Raw genomic sequence first — 27,500 nt, 5'->3', positions numbered from 1 at the left:
TTGATGTTTTGCTGAAGGCTAAATAACCCATTCTTGATCGGGTGACCTAACTTGCGAATATTTGTATATGTACATATATTGTAAATATGTACACAGGAAAAGGTATAAAATGTAAATATGTACACAGGAAAAGGTATAAAATAAATATGTACACGGTATAAAATGCAAATAACACGTGATAGAATCACATTTCATGTGTACAGTTACAAAATTGAGATGCTCCAAAGTAGAGTTACATGTTGATATCGGTCTGGCATGGTCGGCCAAATGGTCCTTGTAAATACCTCAGTTCACCAACTCCCAGCTTTCTAAGAGCTCTGCTTATCATCAAGCAAGAAGCATTCCAATGCACCTCTTTCTATGCTTTCACATCCGGATTATTGCAATGCACCCCAGTAAAACTGCTGGCTCACTAACTCTTGTCTTGTCACGGATGTATCAAAAATCCTGTTTCTACAAAGCACAATAACTTAATAATAAAAGTAATAAAATGAAATCAAACCTTCATCTGCAAAGCACAACAAGCAAATGTGGTAATTAAACGGAATTGCCATTTTCATAACAGTATTAATATTATTATTACCATTTTAATTATTTGAATAAACCTCTCTTGGTTTTCTACTAATCCTGGTGTTGGCTTCGAGGTTAGGGTGGCTGGGGATCCTATGGGATCCTAGGATCCTGAGTTTGAACCCCATTTTCCACTGAATTAACACCAGGTGGGGTTGACTCAGCCTGTCATCCTTCCGAGGTCAGCAAAATAAGCACCAGTGTACTGGTAATAGGGGCACTGTATCAGCGGCATAGCCGTGCCCCTAACCAATAATGCAACCAGCAGCCACAGTATGCACACGAAAGTGTGTGGTTTCATACTGGATAATACAGTAGATCTAGTTTCTTGATGACAGATATCACTGATCATAGTAGCGCATAATTAGAAAGTCAATGCAGGTCAAACGGGTAGATCAAAACAAAATAGTGATGACAGCAGAAAATGTCATGCATGTTAAAAAGAGCAAAATTACAATGTAAAGTTGTACACACAAATATGTGTAAGAGGAGAAACAGGATGAGAAAAAAAAAAAGACATGAGTCCATATTAGCACGAAAAAAAGCACAAATACTAAATTAAAATCACGATGTCAAGACCAGTTGGAAACAGAAGTTTGTTCACAGCTCAGAAACCATGACGACATTGTACACATAAAACCAGTGCCTAGCCAAGTGACTCTTCCCCCATCCCACCACCCCACAGGACACCACCCAGAGCATTCGCACCTATCGACTGTAATATGGGATGGAGGGGTTGTGGGAGGGAGCAGACAAAACCAATTGAATTACTCGTTCATTCGCACTTAAAACATTTCACAATGACTTCCAAGTCGTTGGAGAAGCCAAATGAATAAGTTGTGATGCAGCTGTCGATTTCCTCAATCGGAATCCAAATGATCAAAACATTTCTTCTTTTTTGGAGCTGCTTCACTTTTAGCGTTGTTTTCTTCGAAAAACTCGTCTGTTCCAGTATGGCCTCGCTGTTTTGCCTTCAACTTCTCCGCAGATTCTTCTCAATTTTCCCCCAAATTTTCTCATTTCTTGTGGATGACTCCAGTTTGGCCTGCATATTCTCGTTGGCTCAAATTGCCAGCAGTTCATCCTCACCATGCCAGGCCATTATCTTTCATCATTTTTTTTTCATTTTATGCTCTCGGCAAAGAAGCAGGAATCGCGTGATGATGTTCGATGAGAATACCGTTGAAGTTACGCCACGCTTAGGCATTTAATCTGTGGGTGCTATATGTCCTTGGCCCTGGCCCTACCAAGGTGTGCTTTGGGGTTATTTAGGGTGAGGAAAACACCCTCAGCTTGGTGCCAATCCTCCTAGGTGTGAATGGTGTATTATTGGCTATGACATGTGGCTGAAACATGATGTATGGAACTGAAAATCCTGCAGAAATGAAAAGCGATCTCCATTAAACCCAGAGCTAAAAAAAAGAAGGACCTATATGTATCTTGCAATGCTACTGATCTCCAATGGAAGCAGCCATGACACATGTTTGGCAAGGCCAAACAATCACTGCAGCTTCCCTGAATGGGTTTTAGAAGATGCTCCTAAATCAGCAAAACACATTAACACACTTGAAGGTCCTCACTGCGGCTAACATAGCGTACATAGTTGTAGAAACAGGACAGCCACTTTACAAGTGATGTACCATTAGTAAAAATAGCATTTGTAGATTTTGTTTTGACCACATTTATACTTTTAGTGATTAATTATTAAATTTAGAAGTGTGATGAACATGTCCATGTGTACGGAAACACAAGAAAGCCTTCTGGTACATAGTGAGAGGACACTCCATAATTTAGTGACTGGAAATGTGGTCAACATTTCTGCATTTGTTAAATGCTGTTTAAATCTACAATGGACCCAACATCTGAAGGTTATCTCAGTCACTGGATTCATGAAGAAACGAAAGCTTCACTGTTTTGTACTGTCCAATTTACTTCTCAATATCTCCTTTGATCAGGTTTTGAACTCGGTGCACCCGGACTCGGTTCATGTACAGATAGATGATGTCTTTGACTCACTGTGCTCATTCTGATAGCCTGTCCTTCCTGGTGTCTGCTTATCATGACTTGCATTGACAAATAGAGCTAGTCACTGCTGCTTTCTGGAGATAAAATCAGTGTGGCCCAAACTAACATTATCTGGGTCAAGTAACGGTGAGAGGATCATTTGGCTTTTCACCTCAATAAACGAGGTGGAGAAAATTGCTGGTTTCGCTTACTTCAGACACTGTATCTCCTGCAGATCTCTCCATTAATATGAAAGGTTACAAATCAAGTTCTTAAAGCAGCCGTGGCTTAAAACTTTCCAGGCAATGCTATCTAAAATCAGAAGCAAATTTCAGCTGAACCAAGTGAAAAGTAATTTGGACTATATTTCTTCCAATCGCATCATTGAAACCAACCATTGATATACTGTGCTTCTGAAGTTAGATGTCCTTTTTCGAAGTGTCTGTAATGTCTGCGCCATCCCTCGGATTGACGTTAACTGGGCACACCCCGTCTGCTAGCATTAGTTTGTGGATGTTAAAGATCCCACAGCATCATTCATGAAGAGTAGGCAAGTTATTGCCGGAACTCTGAACTAATTCCAAGTTCCTGATCCAAACAAAAAGGGGGCACTGCATCAGTGGCGATGCCACACCTCTCCTCCCAGCAAATGCTACTACCCACAGCCATGTGCTGTACGCAAAGAAGAAGAAGTAGGTGTCTGTGACAAGTTCTCTGCCTCACAGTAGTGAGCTGTCCAGTTTAAATTCTCAGCTGCAGAATCATTCAGGACTTGTTGCATCTGGGATATTTGATAGTTCATGATGATTATTTCGAGCCTTGACTGTTTCATGTTAGGATCTTATCGGACTCTTTATTTGTTTCCTCAGCAAATACTGTATGGTGGAATGATGGACTTTCCTTTCCCTCGATTAATCGTGCCTGCCCCCCCCTCCTAAATGCTCCATACATCTCCATGCCCTTCCATGACTTCTGCCTCTTCTCCAAGTCCTTTCCCTTTTCTCCCCACTTTTCCACCTGATTAATCTTCCCTTCCCTTCCTTTGCTCAAATTTGATTTTTCCCATTGAATCACCCCCATGCATGTGTAATAAATAGTCCAAAATGAACCGCCCAGTGCAGGATTATCACCTAATTTTATTTACCCAAGATAGGTTTCAATGGGTTGGACATACATAGTGGATGGGTGTCGGAGAAATGTAACGGTATTGGTCAAAACAAACAATTTGTTGGTTCTCTAGTTAATTCTTGAGCTTGCAGCCAAAGCCTTATACTCCATGCTGCTGAAAAGCAAATGAGATTTCTGATACCATAATCAATTTTGTGCAAATTAGATTTTGATCATATATTTTATGCAAATCAATGTTTTTCTACAGTGAGAATGCAGGTTGCTAAGTTTCCGCTCCATACTGTCATATAATCGAGATAAATGGCCATAAAAATAATTTGGTTGGACAATGGGAAAACAAGGCAGTTACATTCAATCTGTAATTGGGAAATGGGATATCAGCTCATTATTTATTAATTTTTTTTTTTTTACCAGCAAATACCACCTGTCACTTTGTTTGGGTGTGGGTGGAGGGAGGGAGGGAGAGAGAAAGGAGAGTGAGAAGAGGGAGAGAAGGGGGAGTGAGAAATGGGGGGGGGGGGGTAGGGGAGAGCAATGCTTCACCACACATCACTATACACTCTGTGAGGTAGGGGGTGTGAGGAGGAGGTGGGAGTGAAGAGGATAAGGGGGAGCAAGAAGGGTGAAGTGGAAGGGAAAGGTGTGTTCTGGACTTGCGTTTGGTAGTGGGACTTGAAAGGAAAGGGGAGAGGGGGCTGGTCCTGTCTGTTGGTATTAGTACAGGATTGAACGAAATGGGGTGCGTTGAAACAGCATGTTCAAACAGGATAGCAAAACCACTCATCACTTTCAAACAGCACAAACCATTTTTAGAGAGATTGTAACATGGGCTTCCCTTGAGGTATGCGACTGGAACTGTGGCTGCCACCTTGTTTACCCTTTCTGGAACCGGATCTCTTCAAATGGGTCACACACCACCAGGAGATGCCTGGAATGCCAAAGAACATGCGAACCGGACAACCAAACACCTCTCCAGCAGCCTGACCGCTGCCAAGCTCAACCGCAGTTCAAACCCCAAAACCCAGCTCAGGCCAAGAGACACTAGAGCCCAACACACCCTAGCTGCAATGCTTATGAATGCCCAGAGATGCCAGTGTTTCATACCTTTATTTCATTTCAGCACACGTTTTAAAACCAAATTGCGATAAGCCCCAGAATCTCTCAACCTGAGCTGAATCCCAAAATTCAAACCATGGAATCAAACCCAGCAGCAGTGCCAAACAACAAAAAAGTGCCCAACTGCCTAACCTGCATACTCCCCAACACTCTGGGCTCAAAATGCGACACTAACACCACAACACAACATAACCACTTCAAAACCACAGCACAACCACCTGTGGTAACCTATCATAAGCACCCATTGTTTATCACTTTTTGAAAGTTGGAAGAGATGTGAGAGAGGGAGGAGATAGAGGAAGGAAAGTGGGAGAGAAAGTCAACGACAAACAAAGACATGGGGGGGGGGATGGATTGAAGGGATGGGTGGGATGAAGGAAAGGGATGGATGGAAAGTAGATTCACAGTAAGTTCCACAGTTGTTCATAAATACATGCTACTCCAATCTCACAGTGAACATGAGGTGTAAGGAATGAATGATGCTTGAATGAGTTCCCACCTACTGTTCCTTCATCTGCCATTACATTCCCTGCAGCATCTGCAATGACCTTGGGTTTTGGAAACAACTCACCCCAAATAACCTCTGAAGTACTCGACCAAGGGGTGCGTCTGAGCAGTGATCAGCACATGACCGCTCCGAGGTGAAGGTTAGCCTACATTTTAAACTTTTGTCAGATATAACTCAGACAACTGAACACACGTTTATATATGTACTTCAATTACATTATCACCTCACATTGTCTTGAATGTCAATTTATTGTTTTATTTTCAAAAACGGCAACAGCTGTGATAAAAGACATTTACAATGTCGTCTCCTGTCTCGCCATGTCTTACAGATATCAATTGATTTGGAATGGCAGGCTTGGCACTGCACGATGTGGGGTGTAACACTGGCAGGTGAGGCCTGAACTTTGTATGTCGATCGATGTATTTTTGATTGTGTTGTGCAGAGTGACAGTGCAGGTACTTGTGCCGCGTATCGCCATGGCTTGCAAACGAACATCCAAACAGCTTGTAGAGCACTCACCAAGTGGCTTACGCACTCAAGCAAGCACTCCAACAAAACAGTGGATAAGGAACAGCAGACTTGGCAAGTGATTATCGCTCGCCGATCAGTCATATTAAACTAGATCGGGAGACACCCAAAGTGTCAAACAATGTGCGAATTGGACAAATGAACACTTTTTTGCAGTCAGAACTACTGCTCAGGTCAATTGCACAGTTTTAATTTCAAAACTTGGCTTGGGTGAAAGAGATTCTAGAGATTATCGCATGTGCAGAAACTAAATAAGGCAAGAACACTGGCATCTCAGGGCGTTTATAAGCATCATGATGTATCCATCCAGCAATTTGTCGGTGTTAAAATCACCGATCATCGATGTAATCGGCAATTCGTAGGTATGAAGCTTGAGCATCCAGAAACCAAGCTGCTCCAAAAATCGATGGCAAGGCATTTTTGAGCGAAGTGGACAAAATGGCCGATTAAGACCCCCGAGCCGAGTGAGCTGAAAGCAGGCTGATCAAAGACTGCCTGTGTTTTTGGTTTTACCATTAATTATCTTCAAATTGGGTGTTTAAATTTACCCAAATAGGCAGTTTTAATTCCTGCACTCCCTTGGAGTTCCCTTTGTATGCATGCAAAGTTTGGGGCTGATAGGTTTCATGGTTTTGGAGATTATGGAAGGACACACACACACACACACACACACACACACACACACACACACACACACACACACACACACACACACACACACACTTATGAGTACGGATTATTTTGAGTACAAAGTGAAGGCTCATGGAAGAGATAGAACACTGAATGGATCAGGATGCAACAGAACAAAAGGAACAGTAGACAGGGAGCGAACAGCAGGGTTGAATGATATAATAGAGGGAGACTTGGACAAACAAGGTAAGTGGGGAGGAAATGGGTAGGGGAAGATGCACAGAGTGGACAAGATGGATACAGAAGTAAACTGTTAGGAAGGTAAAACTGGAAATTTGGAAGGTGGTGGGCTTCGGGGTGAGGTTAACGAGGGTATAAAAGACCATAGTTTTGGATGAGGGATGATCTGAGACTGGGGGTGAATGTCTGTCTTGAAGACCTGGAGGAAAGGATGAGATTTAAATGAATGTGGGGGTTGGTTCCACAGGTGGGTAAGAAGAGGAACGAATGAGTGGAGGTGAGCAGTGATTCTGGATTTTGGGAGTTTCACCAGAAGGGGGTTGATGGTGGACCACATGCACCATGCAGAAACCTGGGGAGGGGGAACCATGGAATGAGCAGTTTTCTTTTCTTGGACTGAAACCCACATTAATTACAATTTGCTTCAACTATGGTTATACAAGATGAAAACATAAAGAAGCAAACTTCCTTTTGAAAATGACAAAAAAATTGACTGTCCATCTTCATCCACTCATGGATTTAGAGAATAGAATGTACTCTTTGAAATTTGAAAGTGTAGGTGATGTCAATGTCACCGCCAGTTCAAATTTCCAATAATGGTACAGTATATGCTAAATAAATTAATATAGTAGGCTCGGCAACATTATTGGTGTGTAACCTCATAACCGACCCAGATATAAATTTTGATTTCATTAGTTGGTGGACATATTCCATTAGTTGGATCATTTACATTGTGGGGAAAGAAAGCAAAATCTCTTGCTTCAAATTTCTTATATTCAGCATTATAAATCTCCTGATTTTCTCATTTATCTCACCCTGCTGATCTTGGCCAAACCTTCTTCTTTGCTTAGGGGAGTGGGGGGGGGGGGAGGAGCTTTACAAAACAAAACGATTCAGAATATCAATCTCCAGCAAAATCTGAAGACTTTGAGGTGTGCATGTGTGCGTGCATGCATGCTGAGTATTTCAAATGTTGGGGAGATCATATGATTTTGTATGGATTTAATAGGAAGATGAAGTTTGTTTTTTATTTTTAAGAATGTACAGGGATGTTTAAATCCTTTTGTCTTTGTTGCCATGCCACCCGTTTCTTCCCCATTGTGTTTTCACCTAGTGTATATTCATACCAGCTCGGTCCAGCTGGCTTTACCTCAGGAGGATTCCTGTTGAGGAGAATGAGCAAATAGCATCTCAGAATTACAAACTTAATTGACATCTGCTCAGATTCTCCTCTTTCTAAGCTCTGATATGCTCTCTGCTTCTTGTGCATGCAATGGAAGAAGACAAAACAAATTTCCTCCACGAGTCAAGAAGCACTGTGGGCTGTTGCCATGGGTCCCCTCCAATGACAGCATCGGGTTGTCTGCTCCAACTTTGGCCTTGAGCTCCAACAGAGCAGCTACAACATGACTGTGTTGTGACATCTCCTTGCACCAGAAAGTCATGTTATGGGAGTGTGTCCAAACCACAAGCACTTGGCTATGTGGTTTGCTGGCTGTCCTTCTGGATGCCAAGGCACTTGAAGACTACTTGAGAGTTGTGGGCATCGAATGCTTTGTGCTTGCACCAGACCTGAAATGAATAATGTTTGTTCAGGTGCTTCTGCTGCAGCTCTGACTCTCGCTTCAGTTTTCATCAGAGGAACATTTTTTGGAATCAAAAACACATTGAACCCTTCCTTCTCCCACACACCCTTGTCAACTATAGTGATTGTCCAATAGACTTGTCTGTCTCCATGAATGGTTCCTTTCAATTTTTTTTTTTAATTAATAATGCATTGCCAGGTGGGGGAGCACTTCTGTGAACCAAACTATTAACTTTGTCCAATTTGTTGTATTCTGTGTTTTACATTGAAAAAAATAAAAAGTTGGTGAATGCCATCGGAGACTTAAAGAGTGTGCTTTGATTGTACGATTACTTTATAGAATCTTTACTTATTTATCGACTGTGCCTGTGTCAGTCAATACGCACGTATTTTTGAGTGCTGTGAGGGTATAAAATTAGAAATGCTGCAAGAGTCCATTGAAATGATCGATTTTGATGCTCAGTTCACAAGATAAGCATTTTGTGCATTTGTGAGCAAACTGCACTCATCCATTTGAATAATTTAATTAACCCTTAAATTGGTTGACCTGGTGCTCATCTACGAGGTGTCACACATAAGTCACACATTATCTAAATCTCTAAGGAGAAATGAATTCTTGCAGAAATTTTTCTGTAAGGCTCACTTGGCTGTGCCTGGATGGGTTTGAGGGTAGTTGAGTAGTGGCTGAAACCCGAATCCTATCCAGGTTTCTCCTGATGACTCCATCTTTGCTCTTTACTTCTTTGGGTTCCTTCTTGGTCTTCCGTTTCAACACATACGAATGTCACATTTAGAAGTGTGACACAACTGTGATGATGCCTAGCCACTCTGTTATCAAAGAAACATAGTCTGTGCAAGACCCAGGTTCTGATTGACCCCATGCACATGACAGTATAAATAAATTTGGCAAAGTTCTTTCAATGAGTTTTCTTTGACCACATCTTAAAACATGCCTGCATGCACATGCTAAGTTGGATATCTTCATTCATCTTCGCATGTACTTCCTCAGCTCAGTAAGGTTATGAATGGAATAGAGTGACTCGGGCCAGGTCTGAATTATTCGACGATGATCTAATTGTTTGGATATTATCGGAGAGAAGCTGTGTGTCATGAGTCATGATCTTGCACCTTTTCAACTGTCATTGATAGAAATTTAAGAAAACTTTTGCATAATATTATTGAGTGGTAATTACCGTCGCAAATCATAATCTCATTCAAATACCCCAAAGTCAGGAGCCACAATTTATCTTTCCAGCAGAAGTTTGCGTTTAAAACTTATTTTGTTGAAAAATCCTTTATTCTTCAACTGCATTGATCTTTTTGAAAATTATTAAAGATGATTTACTTTTCTTTGTATTCATCAATGAGCAAATCGACGTCGAGCCTCTCTTTGCTCGGTTGCAACATATGCACATTCATTGGTAGTAAAAAAGAAAAAAAACTGTAGTTGAACATTTCAAAGCAAAAGAGACATTCTGAGAGAACAAGGTGGCTTCAGATTCATGACCTTTACACTTGAAGCAATTGTAAAGCTTGTCGATGAATCTTCTTCTTCTTCTTCTTCTTTCGGCTGCTCCCGTTAGGGGTCGCCACAGCGGATCATCCGTATGATCCGCATCGTGATTTGGCACATGTTTTACACCGGATGCCCTTCCTGACGCAACCCTGGTCGCCTCTTACGACACAGGGATATGGTACACCTATTTAACCAGGGTATACACCGGCCCAGTACACTGGTACTCATTTCGCCGAACTCGGAAGGATGACAGGCTGAGTCAACCCCCTGGTGTATTAATTCAGTGGCCCAACGGGGCTTGAACTCAGGACCTTTTGGATCCCAAACCGCTGCCCTAACCACTGCGCCAACACCAGGCTGTAAAGCTTGTCGATGAATATGGGGTGTTAAAAAAATCCAGTTGGTCATTCTTTGAAAACTAAATGATACCCAGGTTTTCGTTAATGCAACATGATGCAGAAATATTGTCTGTATGCCTGGTGTTGGCTTAATGATTCAGGTGTGGGGCTTGGGATTCTAGTCTGTATGCCTGGTGTTGGCTTAATGATTCAGGTGTGGGGCTTGGGATTCTAGTCTGAATGCCTGGTGTTGGCTTAATGATTCAGGTGTGGGGCTTGGGATTCTAGTCTGTATGCCTGGTGTTGGCTTAATGATTCAGGTGTGGGGCTTGGGATTCTAGTCTGTATGCCCGGTGTTGGCTTAATGATTCAGGTGTGGGGCTTGGGATTCCAGTCTGTATGCCTGGTGTTGGCTTAATGATTCTGGTGTGGGGCTTGGGATTCTAGTCTGTATGCCTGGTGTTGGCTTAATGATTCAGGTGTGGGGCTTGGGATTCTAGTCTGAATGCCTGGTGTTGGCTTAATGATTCAGGTGTGGGGCTTGGGATTCTAGTCTGTATGCCTGGTGTTGGCTTAATGATTCAGGTGTGGGGCTTGGGATTCTAGTCTGTATGCCCGGTGTTGGCTTAATGATTCAGGTGTGGGGCTTGGGATTCCAGTCTGTATGCCTGGTGTTGGCTTAATGATTCTGGTGTGGGGCTTGGGATTCTAGTCTGAATGCCTGGTGTTGGCTTAATGATTCTGGTGTTGGGCTTGGGATTCTAGTCTGTATGCCTGGTGTTGGCTTAATGATTCTGGTGTTGGCTTAATGATTCTGGTGTTGGGCTTGGGATTCGAGTCTGAATGCCTGGTGTTGGCTTAGTGATTCTGGTGTTGGGCTTGGGATTCTCGTCTGTATGCCTGGTGTTGACTTAATGATTCTGGTGTTGGGGTTGAGATTCTAGTCTGTATGCCTGGTGTTGGCTTAATGATTCTGGTGTTGGGCTTAGGATTCTAGTCTGTATGCCTGGTGTTGGCTTAATGATTCTGGTGTTGGGCTTGGGATTCTAGTTTGTATGCCTGGTGTTGGGCTTGGGATTCTAGTCTGTATGCCTGGTGTTGGCTTAATGATTCAGGTGTTGGGGTTGGAATCCTAGGATCCTGAGTAAAAATCCCCCATCCATCCATCCATTGAGACCATACTCTGTGCAGAGCGTTGGTGCTGCCTCAGCAGTCTCCTTGGCTATTGGGCACAATCCTGGACAGGTCGCCACTCCGACACGTGATACCAGCAAGCTGGCACTCATTTTGCCTACCTTGGAAGAATGACAGGTAGAGTCAACCCCACCTGGTATTAATTCAACGATAAGCAGGATTTTAACTCAGGACCCTCAGATCCCAAGCCCACCACCCGAACCATTAAGCCAACGCCAGGCATAAATCCCCCTTAGCCGTTGAATCAATACCAGATGGGGTTGACTCTGCCTGTCATCCTTCTGAGGTCGGCAAAATGAGTGCCAGCTTGCTGGTATCCTGTGTTGGAGTGGTGACCCATCCAGGGTTGTATGCAATAGCCAAGGAGACTGCTTCGGCAGCACCAACGCTCTGCACAGAGTATGGTCCCAATGGAAGGATGTCTTTGTGCTTATAATTATATGATTCAGGTTCAAAGAGTCTGTTATAGAAAGTCTACAAAAAGCCAGTTTTAAAAACAATTATTGTTGATTTTTGTTTAATGATCATGTCGTGAGAATACCTGAAAACCTCATTTTGGACTCTGCCTTACCCAGGCAATAGAAATGTCAGTGAATAAAGTCATCTTTAAGTGCAACTGATGGTCTCAGAATACCTTCTGCAAGTATAATTTCATGTCTCCTCAAGCCCAAGATGACTGATTTATTTAGTGTACGGAAGCAATCTATTGTGCTTGATGATGTCATTTTTACACCTTTTTTCATGGTAGCAGTGTGTCAGTGAAACATCCTGGCATATTCTGCTCCTACTTGCGATGCATTAATGATTCATATTCTTTTGTAAACTCCCTTATTGCAGACTCAACTCTGCCAGATACTGTTCCACAAGAGTGATTAAGAGGTTGTTGTGAAAAAGACATTGAAAGTTATCAAAATAATTGGTGTTCTTTTTTTAAAATAAAGCTATTATGACCATGCATTCGTGTTCACTTCTGTGTTTGTGGTCACTTTCTGTGCCCACCACCACAATTTAACTCTCCTTCAACGGGATTCTCAAATACCTGTTTTCCTTATACTGAAAATAATTATACTGTCTTGTCGACAACTGACCTCATGCTTGTCCTCCACTCCTTGATACTGTGACGGGTACGAGCTGAATTGCTGTGAAACAGCTCGTCTTGTTTGCTGACAGTACCTTTTGGTCTTTCTGTCAAAACTGATGCAAGTTCATGTCCGTCTTCAGATCCGCTAGAGCATGATATTGGGCTCATCTTTCCAAGTCTGACACTATCAAAACCCATGTTTCCTTGCCATACTATTTCTTTTCGCATGTTTACTATTGTATTTAAGCTCTATAATAAGAATTACTCCATAATAAATGACCATATGTGTTGTTATAGGAAATAAATTACAAATTACCACATTTGCAATTCAGGTAATAGTACACTAACATCGACTAATGTCTTTGTCCTACATGTGATCGATGTACTCCTCCATCCTTAGCTCAATGTAAAAAACAAAAACTGACATGAGCAACACCTTACATTAATAACTATCAAATGTAAACAGATGCTCATTTGATTTACATCAGACCTCATAACAAATCATTTTTAATAAGGTCACACCATTGTATGTTGTGATTGTTTATTAATTTTAATGCCAAAATGAAAAAAAATTGCTATTTTTCTTGGTCTGCATTAAAGAAATCTTTGCGAATGGAAATGTATCATAATAATAATAATAGTAGGAATAATAATTATTATATCAGTAATTTTAATACATGAGATTCACATCTAATCATAACATCTACTGATGATACATTTAAAGCTTAATACTGTAGATAATATAAATATCAAATAATAATACATATAAACTTGATATCGAACAAAAATACACTCTGCCAGTCTGTCCCCCTTTCTCTCTGTCCCTCTGTTTGTCTGACCGGGGGAAGTGGGGGGCTTCAAAATCAAATATCTTCCATTTATTTTTGCTCTGTCATGTACATCAGAGGCCTGTGCATGAACTGCTGTAAGTTGCTTGTGTCGGTGCTGTGGTTAAGTAAGTGTGTATACGTGTGGATATTTAGAGAGACTTGTGTTTCTTGAGAAGAATAAGAAAGATAAGTGTCGTGTTTGTGGGGTCTGGGGATTTGATTTTATGAATGTATAACAATTTCACGTGGTTTGAGCATCAAGGCCGTGAAGGCCACGATGGGTTTTCACAAATAAATGGGTGTAAGTTATATATTTTTTTCAAGCCAATGATGCATTTCATTACTTGCCTGACATTAAAATCTCATAGCATCTATAAGGATTGAAGATAGATGGTTTTAAAAATTGCATTTTATGGCTTTATAAAACTTTTTGGATGATAAATGCAAGTTTACAATGCTCGTGCTTTCTGCCTCTCTCACGGCTTTATCTTTACTCTAATTCGACAACTGATTTCAGTTTTCACAGTCTCTAATATGGTTTAATATTCATTGCAACAAAGAGGAAAGAAAATCGGGAAAAATTGGCGTTTTTCGACAAAAAATGCATTTTATTAGCTGTTTCTGGTCGGGCATGATGCAGGCAGAGGAGAGAGAGGAGAGGAGGGGAAGAAGAGGAGGGGAAGAGAAAGGAGGAGACGAGGGGGAGGAGAAGGGAGTGGGGAGGGAGAGAGGGGGACAGGAGTAGCGGTTGAGGGGAGAGTTGGGGGGGGGGGAGAGTTGAGGTCTTGAAGTCACATTTTGTATTACGATTACGTGGAATTCCCATGGGTCCCTGCTGGTAATAAATAAGTCTGATATCTAATAATAATTTAACTCGGTATCTAATAATACCAATAAATAAGCTTAATAACTTAAAAAAAAAATTTTGATGTATTTTTCCTTCTTTTGTTTAATATATCTACTTTTTATTTTATAGCCATTTTCCTACTGTTTAAACTTGCATTTTCAGTGTGGTGATTGTGAGATCACTCCTCGTTGTTAGATAAATTATTGACTTCAGGAACCAAGCTGTTAGGGGGAAGGGATTGGGGGGGGGGAGTGTAATTTGCCATACAATCTTTTTGGAAAATCAATACTTGTGAAGCCTGATGGAATATCTTGTTTTGCTCCCGTAGATTGCCACAGCTTTCACTTGGACACTCAGACATTGTGATGATTTCAAACAAATGTAATGCTTCATTTACTTTTACATGAACGTACAAGCTGAAGCTGGATTGTCTTGGAGGGGTGAGCATTGTTCAGAAATCCTGGACAATTATTGTACAGGAAAAGGCAGTGGAGGTCATGCAATGATATGCTTAAACTCAATTTTTGTATGCTCTTGACCGCACATTGCAGAAATATTCCACCACAGTTTTCAAAGAAAATGATATAAATTTCTGTACTGTGATCAGTCCCCTGCTTATTAGACATGGCAAAGTTGGTCCTTTTCACGAAGATGTAACATGCAATTTCAGTTATACTTTGTCATCACGACACCTGGTTTCATCGGCAGCATTGACAGAACTGCCATAGATGCTGGCAGAACAACTGGCAGAACAAGCCTGTTTAGTGTCTGCTCATCACTGTGGAAATACTGTACATCTATTTTAAACAAGAAAAAAGACATTAAAATACATGTAAAAACAGAGGGATGAAACCTGAAAAAAAACACCTAAATATCAACGTAGGAATGACACTACACTACAATGCCACAATATGACATCACAATCCTCTTATTGATTAGCATCACGACATCTTTTGACATTTTACCTTTGTTGTGGGGATGTGATGGAACAACGTCAAAAGATGGTGTGTGGCTAATCCATAATGAGGAATGAGGGTCGTATTGTGGCATTATAATGTGGTATCATACCTTCCTTATTTGGTTGTTTTTTTGAGATTTCATCCCAATGTTTTGCATTTATTTTTGAAGCTTTTTTTTTTCTTGTTTCCACAATTTTTAAAAGTAATAATATGCTTCATATTTTCTTTCGTGTTTTGGTATGGATTAAATGCATCTATGTTGTCACCCCTCACCCTGCAGGACATGGTCCGAAACGGAGGCTTATGGATTTGGTCTCGATTTTCGTGTCCGCGCGTAAGTGCATCCGCAACTATATCTCAGACGTATATGGACCAATTTTCTTTTTACTTGGCAGAAGGACAACACATGATGCTAAACATATGTGCATCATTTTTTTTTGTTATGCAATCAAAGATGGCCGACTGGTGGCTATTTTAGTTGTAAAAAAAACCCCGATGTTAAACACATCGTCAACCATCTAATCGGGTTCAAAAACTGACATGACATGCATGACAAAAACATGAAAACTGACATGCATTTACCGATGTAGTTCAAACTTGGCACACAGATAATGAATGATGGCTTACATATGCAAGCACATCATTTTTTTTCGACAATAGATCCAAGATGGCCAACGAGTGGCCATTTTGCTACTTCAATGTATCCCCAACCATTTCTCAGACGTGTATAGTCCGATTTTGTTCAAACTTGGCAAAAGCACAGTACATGATGGCATACACATGCCTCTCACTTTATTTTGCAATCTGATCACAGATGGCCGACTGGTATACTGGCAGCCATTTTATTTGTAAAAAAGAATCCGGTATCGAACACGTCATCAACCATTTCTCAGACATGCATTTGCCAATCTTGTTCAAACTTGGCAAACAAATAACGAATGATGTCTTACATATGCACGTCATTGTTTTCTGAGATCAGATCGAAGAAGGCCGACTTGCGGCCATTTTAGTTGTAAAAAAAACCCCGATGTTGAACACGTCCTCAAGTATTTCTCTGACATGCATTTACTGATGTTCAAACTTGGCATGCAGATAACGAATTATATCGTACATATGCACATCATATATTTTTCGAGATCAAATCCAAGATGCCGACTGGTGGCCATTTTGTTTTTTATATGTGTCCCCCAACCATTTCTCTGACATGCATGGTCTGATTTTGCTCAAACTTGGCAGAAGCACAGTGCATAATGGCAAACACTTGTGTCACTTTATTTTGCAATCTGATCAAATATGGCTGACTGGTAGCCTGGCTGCCATTTTAGTTGTAAAATACCGGTATTGAACACGTCCTCAATCATTTCTCAGACATGCATTTACCGATATTCTTCAAACTTGGCAGACCGATAAGGAATGCGGGCTTACATATGCACTTTCTTTTTTTTTCGAGATCAGATACAAGATGGCCGACTCCGGCCATTTTAGTTGTAAAAAACCCGATGTTGAACACGTCCTCAACCATTTCTCGGACAATCATTTACCGATGTTATTCAAACTTGGAGCACAGATAATGAATGACGACTTACGTACTCTTTTTGAAAGGCACATATCTTTGATATCAAAAGTAAATGTTGAAAGAAAAGTCAGCGTAATTTCCTGTCTTAAAAGGACAACTTACTTCATGAATTGTGATCTGTTGATGCTATCCCTTACTTACAAAGGAAATAATCATTCATCCTTGCCATGTTTCTCGAATCTGGAGTTTTTGTTCACTGTCGGTTTGCTTATGCCTTGCAGTTGTCTCTTTACGATGTACACATGAGTTGCTGGATTGTGAAAAATTGGTTCATAGAAGAGGAGGGGTGGCAGGGTAGCTGAAGGAGTTTGGAGGATTATGGGCAGATTGGGGAGAGAAGGGAAGGGATGTTGGGGAGAGATAGGAATTAGGGGATCAGGGAAGTGATTAGATGTGTATGGATCATCCACGATGTGATATAATCTGTGAGGTACTGAAAGGTGCCTCTGAAAGTGAAAATGCATTCATATCAGTCAGAGATGTTTTTAAAATTATTTTTGGGATACAAAGTCAAGGCTTGTGGAATAGCTCAAACACAATGGACGAGAACGCACCAGACCAAAAGGAACAGCAGAAAGAGGGGGAAAACACCATCAGCAGGGCCAAGGGACAAAATAGAGAGAGACTTGGACAAATAAAGGGATGTGGGGAGGAATGAAGCGTAGAGGAGTATGCATGAAATGCCTGGTGTTGGCCTAACGGTTAGGGTGAAGTGGGCTTGGGATCCCAGGATCCTGAGTTAAAATCCTGCTCGGATGTTGAATTAATACAAGGTGGGGTTGACTCTGCCTGTCATGCTTCTGTGGTTGGAAAAAATGAGTGCCAGCTTGCTGGTATCCTGTGTCGGAGTGGTGACCCATCCAGGATTGTGCCCAATGGCCTTGGAGACTGCTGAGGCAGCACCAATGCTCTGCACAGAGTATTGTCCCAATGGATGGATGGATGGATGGAGGATGCATGGGGTGGACATGTTATGACAAAAATTATGCAAAATTACAGCCAATTGTATTGTTCTTTTCTGAGGTCTAAATCTCAGCTTGATTGTTTCAGACATAGGGTGGCCTTTTGCAAAAGAAGTCTAATTTGATGTGTATTACCTTGCAACTTTATCATCTGCCTGACATGCACCCACATATTTCTAATTCCATATTTTTGTCATTTTCGTATTTTCAGGCTTTATGAGCTGCTACCAGGAGGAAAAGCCTGCCACACTGAGGTCGGTTTGTTAGCCGATAAAGAACATTAATCCAATTTGCATTATCATCTGTTCATGACAATGCAACATTGAGTAGAACACACGTTTGTAGGAGTAAAAGATCTGATACAAGCCAGAAACTTTCCAACTTGCAACAACATTGCATATTTTTCTTTTATTTTGATGAGAGCTTATTAAGACTTCAAGACACAAAAACTTCAAAAAGAGTAGAGCATGGAATCAGGTTGAGACTGAAGACAAGAAAGCTTCAACAGATCAGGGAAGCTAAAATTGATTTTTTTTTTTAATTTTTATAGTTTAAACTTTATCCAAGGCTAATGCAGGAACTTGTACATGATAACATGCAGAACAAGGACAACTTGCATTTACAACAATTATAATCACATTTGTAGACTCTCAACATACAATATCAACACAGATTATAGAATTTGAACCTGAAATTGATGGATCGCATATATTGGGTGGTCACTAGACTACCGTTATTCTCAGGTTTTCCGTCTGTCTGTATGTATGTAATGGACAGCTCTGGAGGCCAGAGGAGATCAACTGATTTTTATGAAACTTGACTGGTAGGTTCATGCCAGGATCTAGTCGTATGTTTTTGAGCACCGTTGTTATGGACGCCACCGTTGCCTAGCAGCGGGACTTTGAAATTTTTGAAAAATCCCCCCTCCAAAAAATCGAAAATCAAAAATTGGCTTCCGCGCTTTTATCCGCACTATAATCAACCTCTTTGTCAAAAATTTTCAGCCCGATCCGTCAAAAACTGTATGACTAGTATGCAATTATGTCTCGATCACCCATGTCACCTACCGGCTGGCTTGTGAATATGTAACTTGCCATATTTGCAACAAACCAGAAACTTTCCAACTTGTAACAATGTCACAAATGATTTTTATTTTCAAAGTTTGCACATAAACCACAAGCAGAACAAATTAATGAGTAGATAATGAACAAATAAATATATATCATATATGGGATTTGAAAGTTGGTTTTCATCACTGTGAGCCATCACTTCAGACTGGAATGCTAAACAGGTCGACCAATATAGACTATTTTTGTTTTTCCTTGTTTTGTTAAATACTTGAACTCGGAACCATGAAAAGTGGATGGCATATCATGCGTTTATATTACGTGCCAAAATGACTTTGAAACTTGCATGTAAGTTTTAAAATGGCTGACAATTGAAGTATAAATTTGAGGGTTCGGGTTTTCTTTGGAGTTGACTCATAATTACCTTCGCCAGAGGAAAGAGTATTGCATTTGGGTCCGTTTGTCTGTTTGTTACTTGCAAAATCGAAGATTTTTCAAGTATATTGGTCAGTCGATTTTATTATTCTGTCTGTCTGTTTGTCTGTTTATCTGTTTGTCTCCTTCAGGTCACAATTTTAAACCGATCTTCACGAAACATCACCACATGGTAGAGTTTGTCATAAGGAGGAAGCCTATTGTTTTTGAGGTCAATAGGTCAGCATAGACCAAAAGGTCAACATAGGCCAAAGGTCAACAACTTGGGTGGGATTTCTAAAATCCTCAATTTTCATCCGATTCACTTGAAATTTGAAGAGGATTTGCATATTTGGTCATTGAATTCGACAATCAATTATTTTTGAGGTCAAATTTGTTTTATGGATTTTGCAAGTGTCATGCTCTGCACGACGTCTTCTTCTTGTTTGTTTGTCTGTTTGATTGTTTGTCTGCACAGAACGTGTTTTTCTCTGCAACCGCTTGTAGGATTGACACAACATTTTCACCATCGGGGCAACTACCCGTGTAGAATGTTTTAACGATAAATATGATGTCATAGGTTACGTGGCGTGGCAGCCATGGTGGAAAAAAGGAAAACCTTTGAAACTCTGTATCTTCGAAACCGCACCAAGGAAAAAACTTGAAACTTGGCACATGGCATGTACTTCACGTGGGGAATAAGTGATTTTTTTTAACGATGTCATAGGTGCCTTCGTTATGACATCATAATTGCACAAGTAGAATGCTCCATCCAATCAGTTTGAAAATTTTTGAGGGTCACCTAGGGATGCATTGGTCAACAGAAAAAAATGATGTCATCGATCACGTGGTTCAGTAGCCATATTGTTTGTGTTTTTTTTAAACCTTCAAAAATCTTCTCTGAAACGGCTGAACAGATCGAGGCGAAACTTTACAGGTATGACCACCTATCCACGAGAAACAAAACGTTCACACCGATGATGTCATCAGTCACATGATTTAGCAGCCACATTGGATTTACCCTAAAACCTATTAAAAATATTCTCGAGAACGGCTGGACAGATCGAGGGGAAACTTCACATATGTTGCCCAATCCTTGGGGATACCAGGGTGTTCACAAATAATTGATAGGTCACATTGCCTGGCAGCCATATTGGATTGAGGAGAAATCTTAAAAAAAATATTTCTCTTGAACCGCTTCATCCATCAATGTGAAACTTTAGAATTACAATCGAGTAGCGATGTGGAATATATGTTTAAAATTTCAACCTGATCGGATGCATAGTCTGACGGCCAGAATTATTTCATTTTTTGATGTAGGTAGTTTTTGATTTTTTTTTTTGAATAAGGCTCACTTGGCTGTGACCTAAAAGGTTTGAGGGCAGAGGAGTCGCGGCTGAAACCCAAATCCTATACAGGTTCCTCCTGATGACTTCATCTTTACTTTTTGCTTGTTTCGGTTCCTTCTGATTACTCCGATGCAGCACTGTGCCTATTTCATATTCCATTTGATTTGAATTTAATTTATTTTAATCCCATTCTGAATTCAGTTGAATAATAATAATAAATATAATGGGTCAGGGTCAAGTGTCCGATCAAAGTGGGGTTGCATCAAAGTGGGACGTCTTGGTACCTGGTCATCACTGCCAGCAGTTATAAAGTGGCAGATGTAGTTGTCTATTATTAATTGCGCAACACACCAGTACACAAACACCACACAAAATACACTACACAAAACCACACAAAATACACTACACAAAACCACACAAAATACACTACACAAACACCACACAAACCAAGTCCTGACAAGGGGTGCCAATCTCTGATTGCTTTTTTTCTTGTCTCTACATTTGTTACTTTTCTTCTTATCTCTGTATAATTATATCTCATCAATTACAGTCATTGTTTAGTTATTATTTTGACATGCATTCCTGGCCTTTTGAGAATTGTCATTATGGGGAGTAGTACCTGTACTGGCCTGTAAAATATCTTTCTTGGTAGGGCAATGCATCTTCAGCCAGAAATAGAGAGGTGCATCCAATTCATCATTTCATTTCTTGGCCGAAAGCTGTTTTATCATCAGTGTAATAAGATTTTCCAAATACAACAACCAACTCAATCCTATATATTTGGACTGCTTTGCCAGAAGTCAAGGTGCAAAAACAGGGTGAAATTGTCAATAAATATGAGCAGGACCATCAAAATCCTATGCGTGAAAAACTAAATATGTCTGCATTGACACAACTGCATTGATGTATTGTCATGGCTTGTTTTCCCAGCATTTACAGCTGAAAATATTTCTCGTCTCAAACTTTCCATGCCTGCCACATCAAAATTATGCAAATGGTTTAAAGGGCACAAAACATGCTCCGAGGCTACATGCAAACAAGAAACCTTCACATGTTTCCGAGAATGAAACGCCTGGGTTTATGACCAAACCCATTACGAACATTGTGCTTGAATCTGCCTGCACATCTCCACAACTTCCAGCAATGCCCTTTCCTCAGGCTGTTCATGGAGCTGCTCGTGATAGGGCCTTGCGAACAGCTGAGTGTGAAACGCAAAAGGACACGCTCTCCAGCTTAAGTCAGAATTATTATAATTCAAATGGAAACACCCACGACGTTTTTACTTAAACAGCAAAATGCCCTCAGCCACGATCAGAGACCATTGCCACCAGCCGACCAGCACCGACAGATCTGGCTCGCACCACACGATTAGCCGACAAGACTAAACACACGGCTCCGGCTTTCAAGTTGAATTCTCTCTCTTCAAATCCCATAACCCCTTTGTCAGAAATTGCCTGCAATTACCCCGAGCTTTGCAAATTCCGGATCCGCTTAGGGCCGCCATGGCCTCTGATATCCAAACAGCTCCTGCTTCGCTTTTCCCCTGAAGGTTTAAAGTGGAAGGGGGGGGGGGGATTAAAAAGCTTGCGAAATGCTAATTTCTTTTTATTAAACGGGAGGAAAGGCCATCGAAATGTGGACGTAGCATACTGCGGATTGCTGTACGTCTCTCTAATTAGCAAAGCTCACCGTTAGAAACAAAGTGCTAAAGCTGACAAAGAACCCGCTGCTGCTTTCGCAAGTTGTTAATACCCGCCAGTGACGATTAATAACCAAAGCCGAGTTCCTCTCGCAATAACAAAACCATTCGCCTTCACCTTTCACACCTTTCAAGCTGTAGTGCTGGCAAAAACGTAAACACAAAGAAGTAACACGCCTGACTGTCTCCCTTTCATGTGAGCCACAGACAACACCAGCCTCCAAACGATGCTATTCTCACTCTCAACTTGCTGATTTTAGAATTCCCTTGGGAGGAAGAACAAAAAATAAGATTTATTTCAAGATGTCAACCAATGCTTTTGCATTCGATGCATATGTATTCTATTGTATCTGCAAAAGAGGTCTTATGGGAGCCATTTATGTTTTATGTACACTGCGCACACATGGGATTGAGGAGGTTCAAGATTCAGAACATGCACATGGTGCATAGAAGACCCCGAGAAGCTAAAATCGTCAGCCGTAAGAAAATTGGTGGTGAGGAAAGCTTTTGCAACCTCACATGACTTATAAAGTGCTCTCGTTGTGGTGGTTGTCATAATGGGCTGTATGACGATTTTCATCAAAATGACTATCCTCCTCGACAATTGGTCCATCGTGTCGACTAATTGCTTTCATTAATCCAGCTATACACTCATCTGTTTTTGAGAAAGAGAAGAGCTTATTTGCCAATTCCCTGGCCAAATCTCACATTTGCCTCTGACTTGTCGGCTGGAATGCTCTTGATTTCATCAGACCTTGGAAGTGAAACGGAATTGAGCCTGGCTAGTGCTGGGCTAGTAGACCTCCATGGAAGGCTGGGTATTGCAGGCTGACAGACGAGGTAGAGCTTGATTTTTAGCATGCTCGTGTCTGAGTTGTCTGGCCCTGTGGAATGGAATCGGACTAAAACTGTCATTATATTGCGGTGCCTGCAGGAGGTGCTACATCTCAGAGCATGCACTCGATGCATCGAAGTGGGGGCGGAAAGTCAGATATTCCTTCTGCATTTTGATTGTAGCTGTTAACTATCCCAAGGCATCTTTCTTGAAAAGGGTGGGACATTGTGTGCTGGCATTCTGGCTGACTTCACTGCCGAATGATTAAATGGGGGAATTTAAGTTAATATTTCAAGGATATTTTGTGGTCAGGAGCTCAGGTGGGCCGAGGAAGGACTTTGCACGACGGAGGATTCCCAGTTGGCGAATGGTTTTGGATGCAAGCTTGGAAATGTGGCTTTCCCAGGAAAGATCATGGCAGATAGTGAGACTGAGAAGCTTGAATGAAAGGACTTGAATGAAAGAAAGTGGATGGGGGGTTTCCAGACAGTCCTTTTGGAGAGACATAGTGAGAGTGTGAGATTTGTCACAATTGAAAGACATGTTCCACGTGTTGGACCAGCTTTTGATTTAATCCAGATCTGCAGAGAGTGAAGAGCTCTGCCATGAAGCCTGGCTCTGTGATCTGGTCAATGGTATCCAGTGTCTCTTGAGAGACAAAATTCTTCTTCGCCCTTCGGTGAGTTCCAAGACATCCACCGGCAACATCATGGATGGTGGTCTTGAAGGCACTCCACAACTCTTCAGGATTCCCCAAAGCACCCAGACCCCACAAATCCCACTCAACCTGTTTGCAACTCATCAGCTACCCTCTCATCCTTGAGCTTCCCAACATCCAGCCTTGGCTGGCATTCTCCCAGAATTAAGCTGAAACTTGAGAGTTGCAACTACAAGCCTGTGGTCGGTATTGAGGAACTGAGCACTCCGATGGGCCCTGCAGTTATGCATCATCCTCCAGTGACCACCAATGAGCACATGGTCATTCTGCTTTGCCACACCACCAGCGTTGGAATTCCAAGTCCAGCGATGAGCCTGTGGGTGCTGAAACCACGAACGAGCCAACCTAAGTCCTTGACTTCTTGCAAAGTCAAGGAACTTAGTGTTATTCTGGCTCACAGTTCCAGACCCATGGGGGCCAACATGTCTCATAATCATCCCTATTAGTTCCAGTCGATGCATTTAAATCATCCAAGATGAGAACAGTATCTCGCCTGGGGCACTCATCAACCACAGACTTAATTGTGGCATAGAATGTGTCCTTCATGGTGAGATTACTCGCCTCAGTCGGAGCATATAGTGAGACCAGGGAAACGACACCCCAGGAGTGAGGAATCTTTTGTCTCATAATATGCTCATTGACCGGTGTTACCTCAATTATCATTGGTGTTTGCTTATTGGACATAACTACAGCAACTCCTTGGACATGGTAACCATCAGAGCGACCAGACCAATAGTAGGTGTAACCACCTGCCATGATCTCACCACTATTCGGTCTCCAAAACTCAGAGAGTGCTGCAATACCGATGTTCAAATGCTTGAATTCAGATGAAAATAGAGACAGTTGATCATCCTCTCTTAGGGAAAGGACATTCCAGGCACCCACCCGAAGGGACCGCCTCAAGTCAAGTCAAGGAAACTGCCTTCTGATGGACGACACCTCAGCACCACACTGACAACCACTAACGCAATCTGACCCAGGAAGGTTACCCTGTGGTTTTCCTCCTATCATCAAAGAGTGGTGATCCCAAAGGCTTTGCCTCAATTCCGTCATCCGGTGAGCTGGCCTGCGGAGGGCAGCTGCACTGGAGGTACTCCCACGGAGTGGGTTTTCAATTTTCTTTGTGCTCTTCTTGCGTTTTGCAGAGTAAAGGGTTTTACGGTGGCCGGAGTACAAACCCTGCCACCAACCTTCTTAAAAAAGTAAACCAACTGCAGGGGGACGGCCGCAGACACAGTTGGGCACTAGATATGGATGGTCGTTGGCTCACATGGAGCTCCTCCACCCTCTGCCCATGTAAAATAACAAAGACAACCAAATAATATAAAACAAGATTTGTTCACTTCATAACAAGCAGTCATTGCTGCATCCAATATATATATATATATATATATATATATATATATATATATATATATATATATATATATATATATATATATATATATATATATATATATATATATATATATATACACAGTGTATTCAATACAGTGTATACAGAAAAATATAAATGAAAATTAATATCTTGTACAATAGTAACAATTCACGTTGTGGTCATTCATTCAAAAGCTACATTTTATGTCATCAAGCAAAATGGATCAAAATATGTATTTAATCTGTTAACTGTCCTCTCAAAAACAATGAAGTAAATCAATAAAACTGCTGATGCCAATTATTTTCAACTAAGTTCTTGATAGAACCTTGTTATTTAAAATTCAATGACCTTATCAATTAAAGATCAAACACAACATCAATCTACATACTTCTGCCACAGTGATTGCTTCAATCCCTTTTCTCGATGATTGAGGAACAAACACTGTGTGGATGAGATGGATTCACGTTGATTTACCTTGCTAATTATGGAGGGTGTAGACGGACTTCTCGAGTACTGACCGCATTGTCTTGGGATGTGATGCGAAGACTATGCGAGTGGTAAACGAGGACCGGGTTTTCGTTGACTACTGCACAATTTCACTGATCATTAACACACAGCATTGAGATCCACCATCAAGGTACACCTGAGGATCACACTGATGAGATTTGTATATTCGTTCGAGGTGTTGTTGGGATGAAACTTATGGGCAGTCAATGTACAATGACCGACAACATGAACACACTTCATCATCCCAGATTCAAGGCTCCATAAGGCATCTTGGACCACAGCAGATATATATATATATATATATATATATATATATATATATATATATATATATATATATATATATATATATATATATATATATATATATATATATATACGAAATGTGAAAGAAAACATCATTGAAAGAAATGAAATATAGCCACGAACGCTGGTGTCTCTGGGTGTTTATCGGCATTGTGTTTATAATATATCCAGTGATTTGCATGTATAATGAACAGGGATTGGACAATATGAGTGAGGAAAGTGGGAGGGAAAACGTTATTGTGACCTGTTTGTGAAATCACAAGAAATCATTGTGACCTGTTCCAAATCAAGGCATGGTTGAGCAGGCCAAAAAACATGGCGGCTTCAGACCCCGGCGACGTAACCCAGGATATGCCTTCAGACCCCATAGACAGCGATGGCTGAGGACGTGCCTGATAAAACATTTCATTAAATAAGGCCGTTAATTATCTTCAAAATGGGTGTTTTAATTAACCCAAACACCCAATTTTCACACAAGCACTTCCTTGGAGTTCTCTTAGTATACATGCAAAGTTTTTCAGGCTGCTATGTTTTATAGTTATCGAGTTATGGAGGAGACACACACACACACACACACACACACACACACACACACACACACACACACACACACACACACACACACACACACACACACACACACACACACACACACACACACACACACACACACACACACACACACACACACGTTGACATTTATTAGTATAGATATCCTTTGCCACCGTTTGCTTGTATTAACAGGAAATTATAGGAACTGGACACCTCATTCACAGATATTTCTCATGTTTCCTTTATTTCCATGTGTCCAATTTGTATCCAGGAACACAACAATTATGGTCAACCATTAAGTGCTGAAATTTATATTTAAAAGACTATTTTAATCACAGATTTCATGCTAGCAATGGCAGGTTAAAAGTGCCCGTCGAGCAAAACCGAGTCACTGTAAACACGCACAGCACGTGCGGAAAAGGCCTCGTTTAACGTCCATACGTCATTTCGAAGGTGCTGTGTTCTCTCTTGAGGGGAGACAACTCCTGACGAAAGGCCAGTGAGCCAGAAACATGTCCATGGATTGATTTATTTCCGAAAGGATGGGCTGGTTTTGCTCAAAAAGTAGGTTGGCTGACTGATCCTGCAGGTAGCAGTGTTGTTGCGAACACACTGCTTGTTTGCAGTGGGTGGTTTTGTGTCTTTCATAAGCTGCAACCCAAAAGCCGTAAGTAGCTGTAATGCCGTAGCTCAAATCCTGTAGCCTTATTTCCCGGCTCCAAAAATCGTCGCAAACTGTGAAATCTATACTTATAAAAGGCAGTGTGTGTGTGTGTGTGTGTGTGTGTGTGTGTGTGTGTGTGTGTGTGTGTGTGTGTGTGTGTGTGTCAGCGTTTCAGTGTGTGTCTCCTCCGTAACTCTAAAACCATGAATCCTAGCAGCCTGAAACGTTGCATGCGTACGAAAAAAACTCCAAGGAAGTGCACGAGTGAAAATTGGCTGTTTGGGTTAATTAAAACACCCCTTTTGAAGATAATTAACGGCCTTATTTAATTATATCCTTCACAAACCTCGGCCACCTCACTGTCTGAGGTCTTAAGGTGTTTCCTGGGTAACCTCACTG

At 41.2% G+C, this 27,500-nt stretch overlaps 1 long non-coding RNA gene across 9 annotated transcripts in view; it reads left to right on the top strand.

The window, feature by feature from the left end:
• LOC147026994 (uncharacterized) overlaps window positions 1–27,500 on the top strand; it is a 113,167-nt gene that overhangs the window by 56,281 nt on the left and 29,386 nt on the right. The window contains exons 4-6 of one of the 9 annotated variants that reach the window (XR_015058596.1): window positions 5,354–5,459; window positions 5,655–5,715; window positions 14,444–14,556. This is a non-coding gene — a long non-coding RNA (uncharacterized LOC147026994). Of the gene's footprint in view, window positions 1–5,353; window positions 5,466–5,654; window positions 5,716–7,838; window positions 8,605–14,443; window positions 14,557–27,500 lie in introns of those variants that run through there. The other 8 variants (XR_015058601.1, XR_015058594.1, XR_015058595.1 and 5 more) reach the window with 8 other exon arrangements.

Source organism: Eptatretus burgeri, chromosome 5 (assembly GCF_056783735.1).
Source record: "Eptatretus burgeri isolate ZD-2024b chromosome 5, Ebu_testis_v1, whole genome shotgun sequence".
Taxonomy (NCBI): Eukaryota; Metazoa; Chordata; class Myxini; order Myxiniformes; family Myxinidae; genus Eptatretus; species Eptatretus burgeri.
This window is presented reverse-complemented; position numbering and strand designations above follow the sequence as displayed.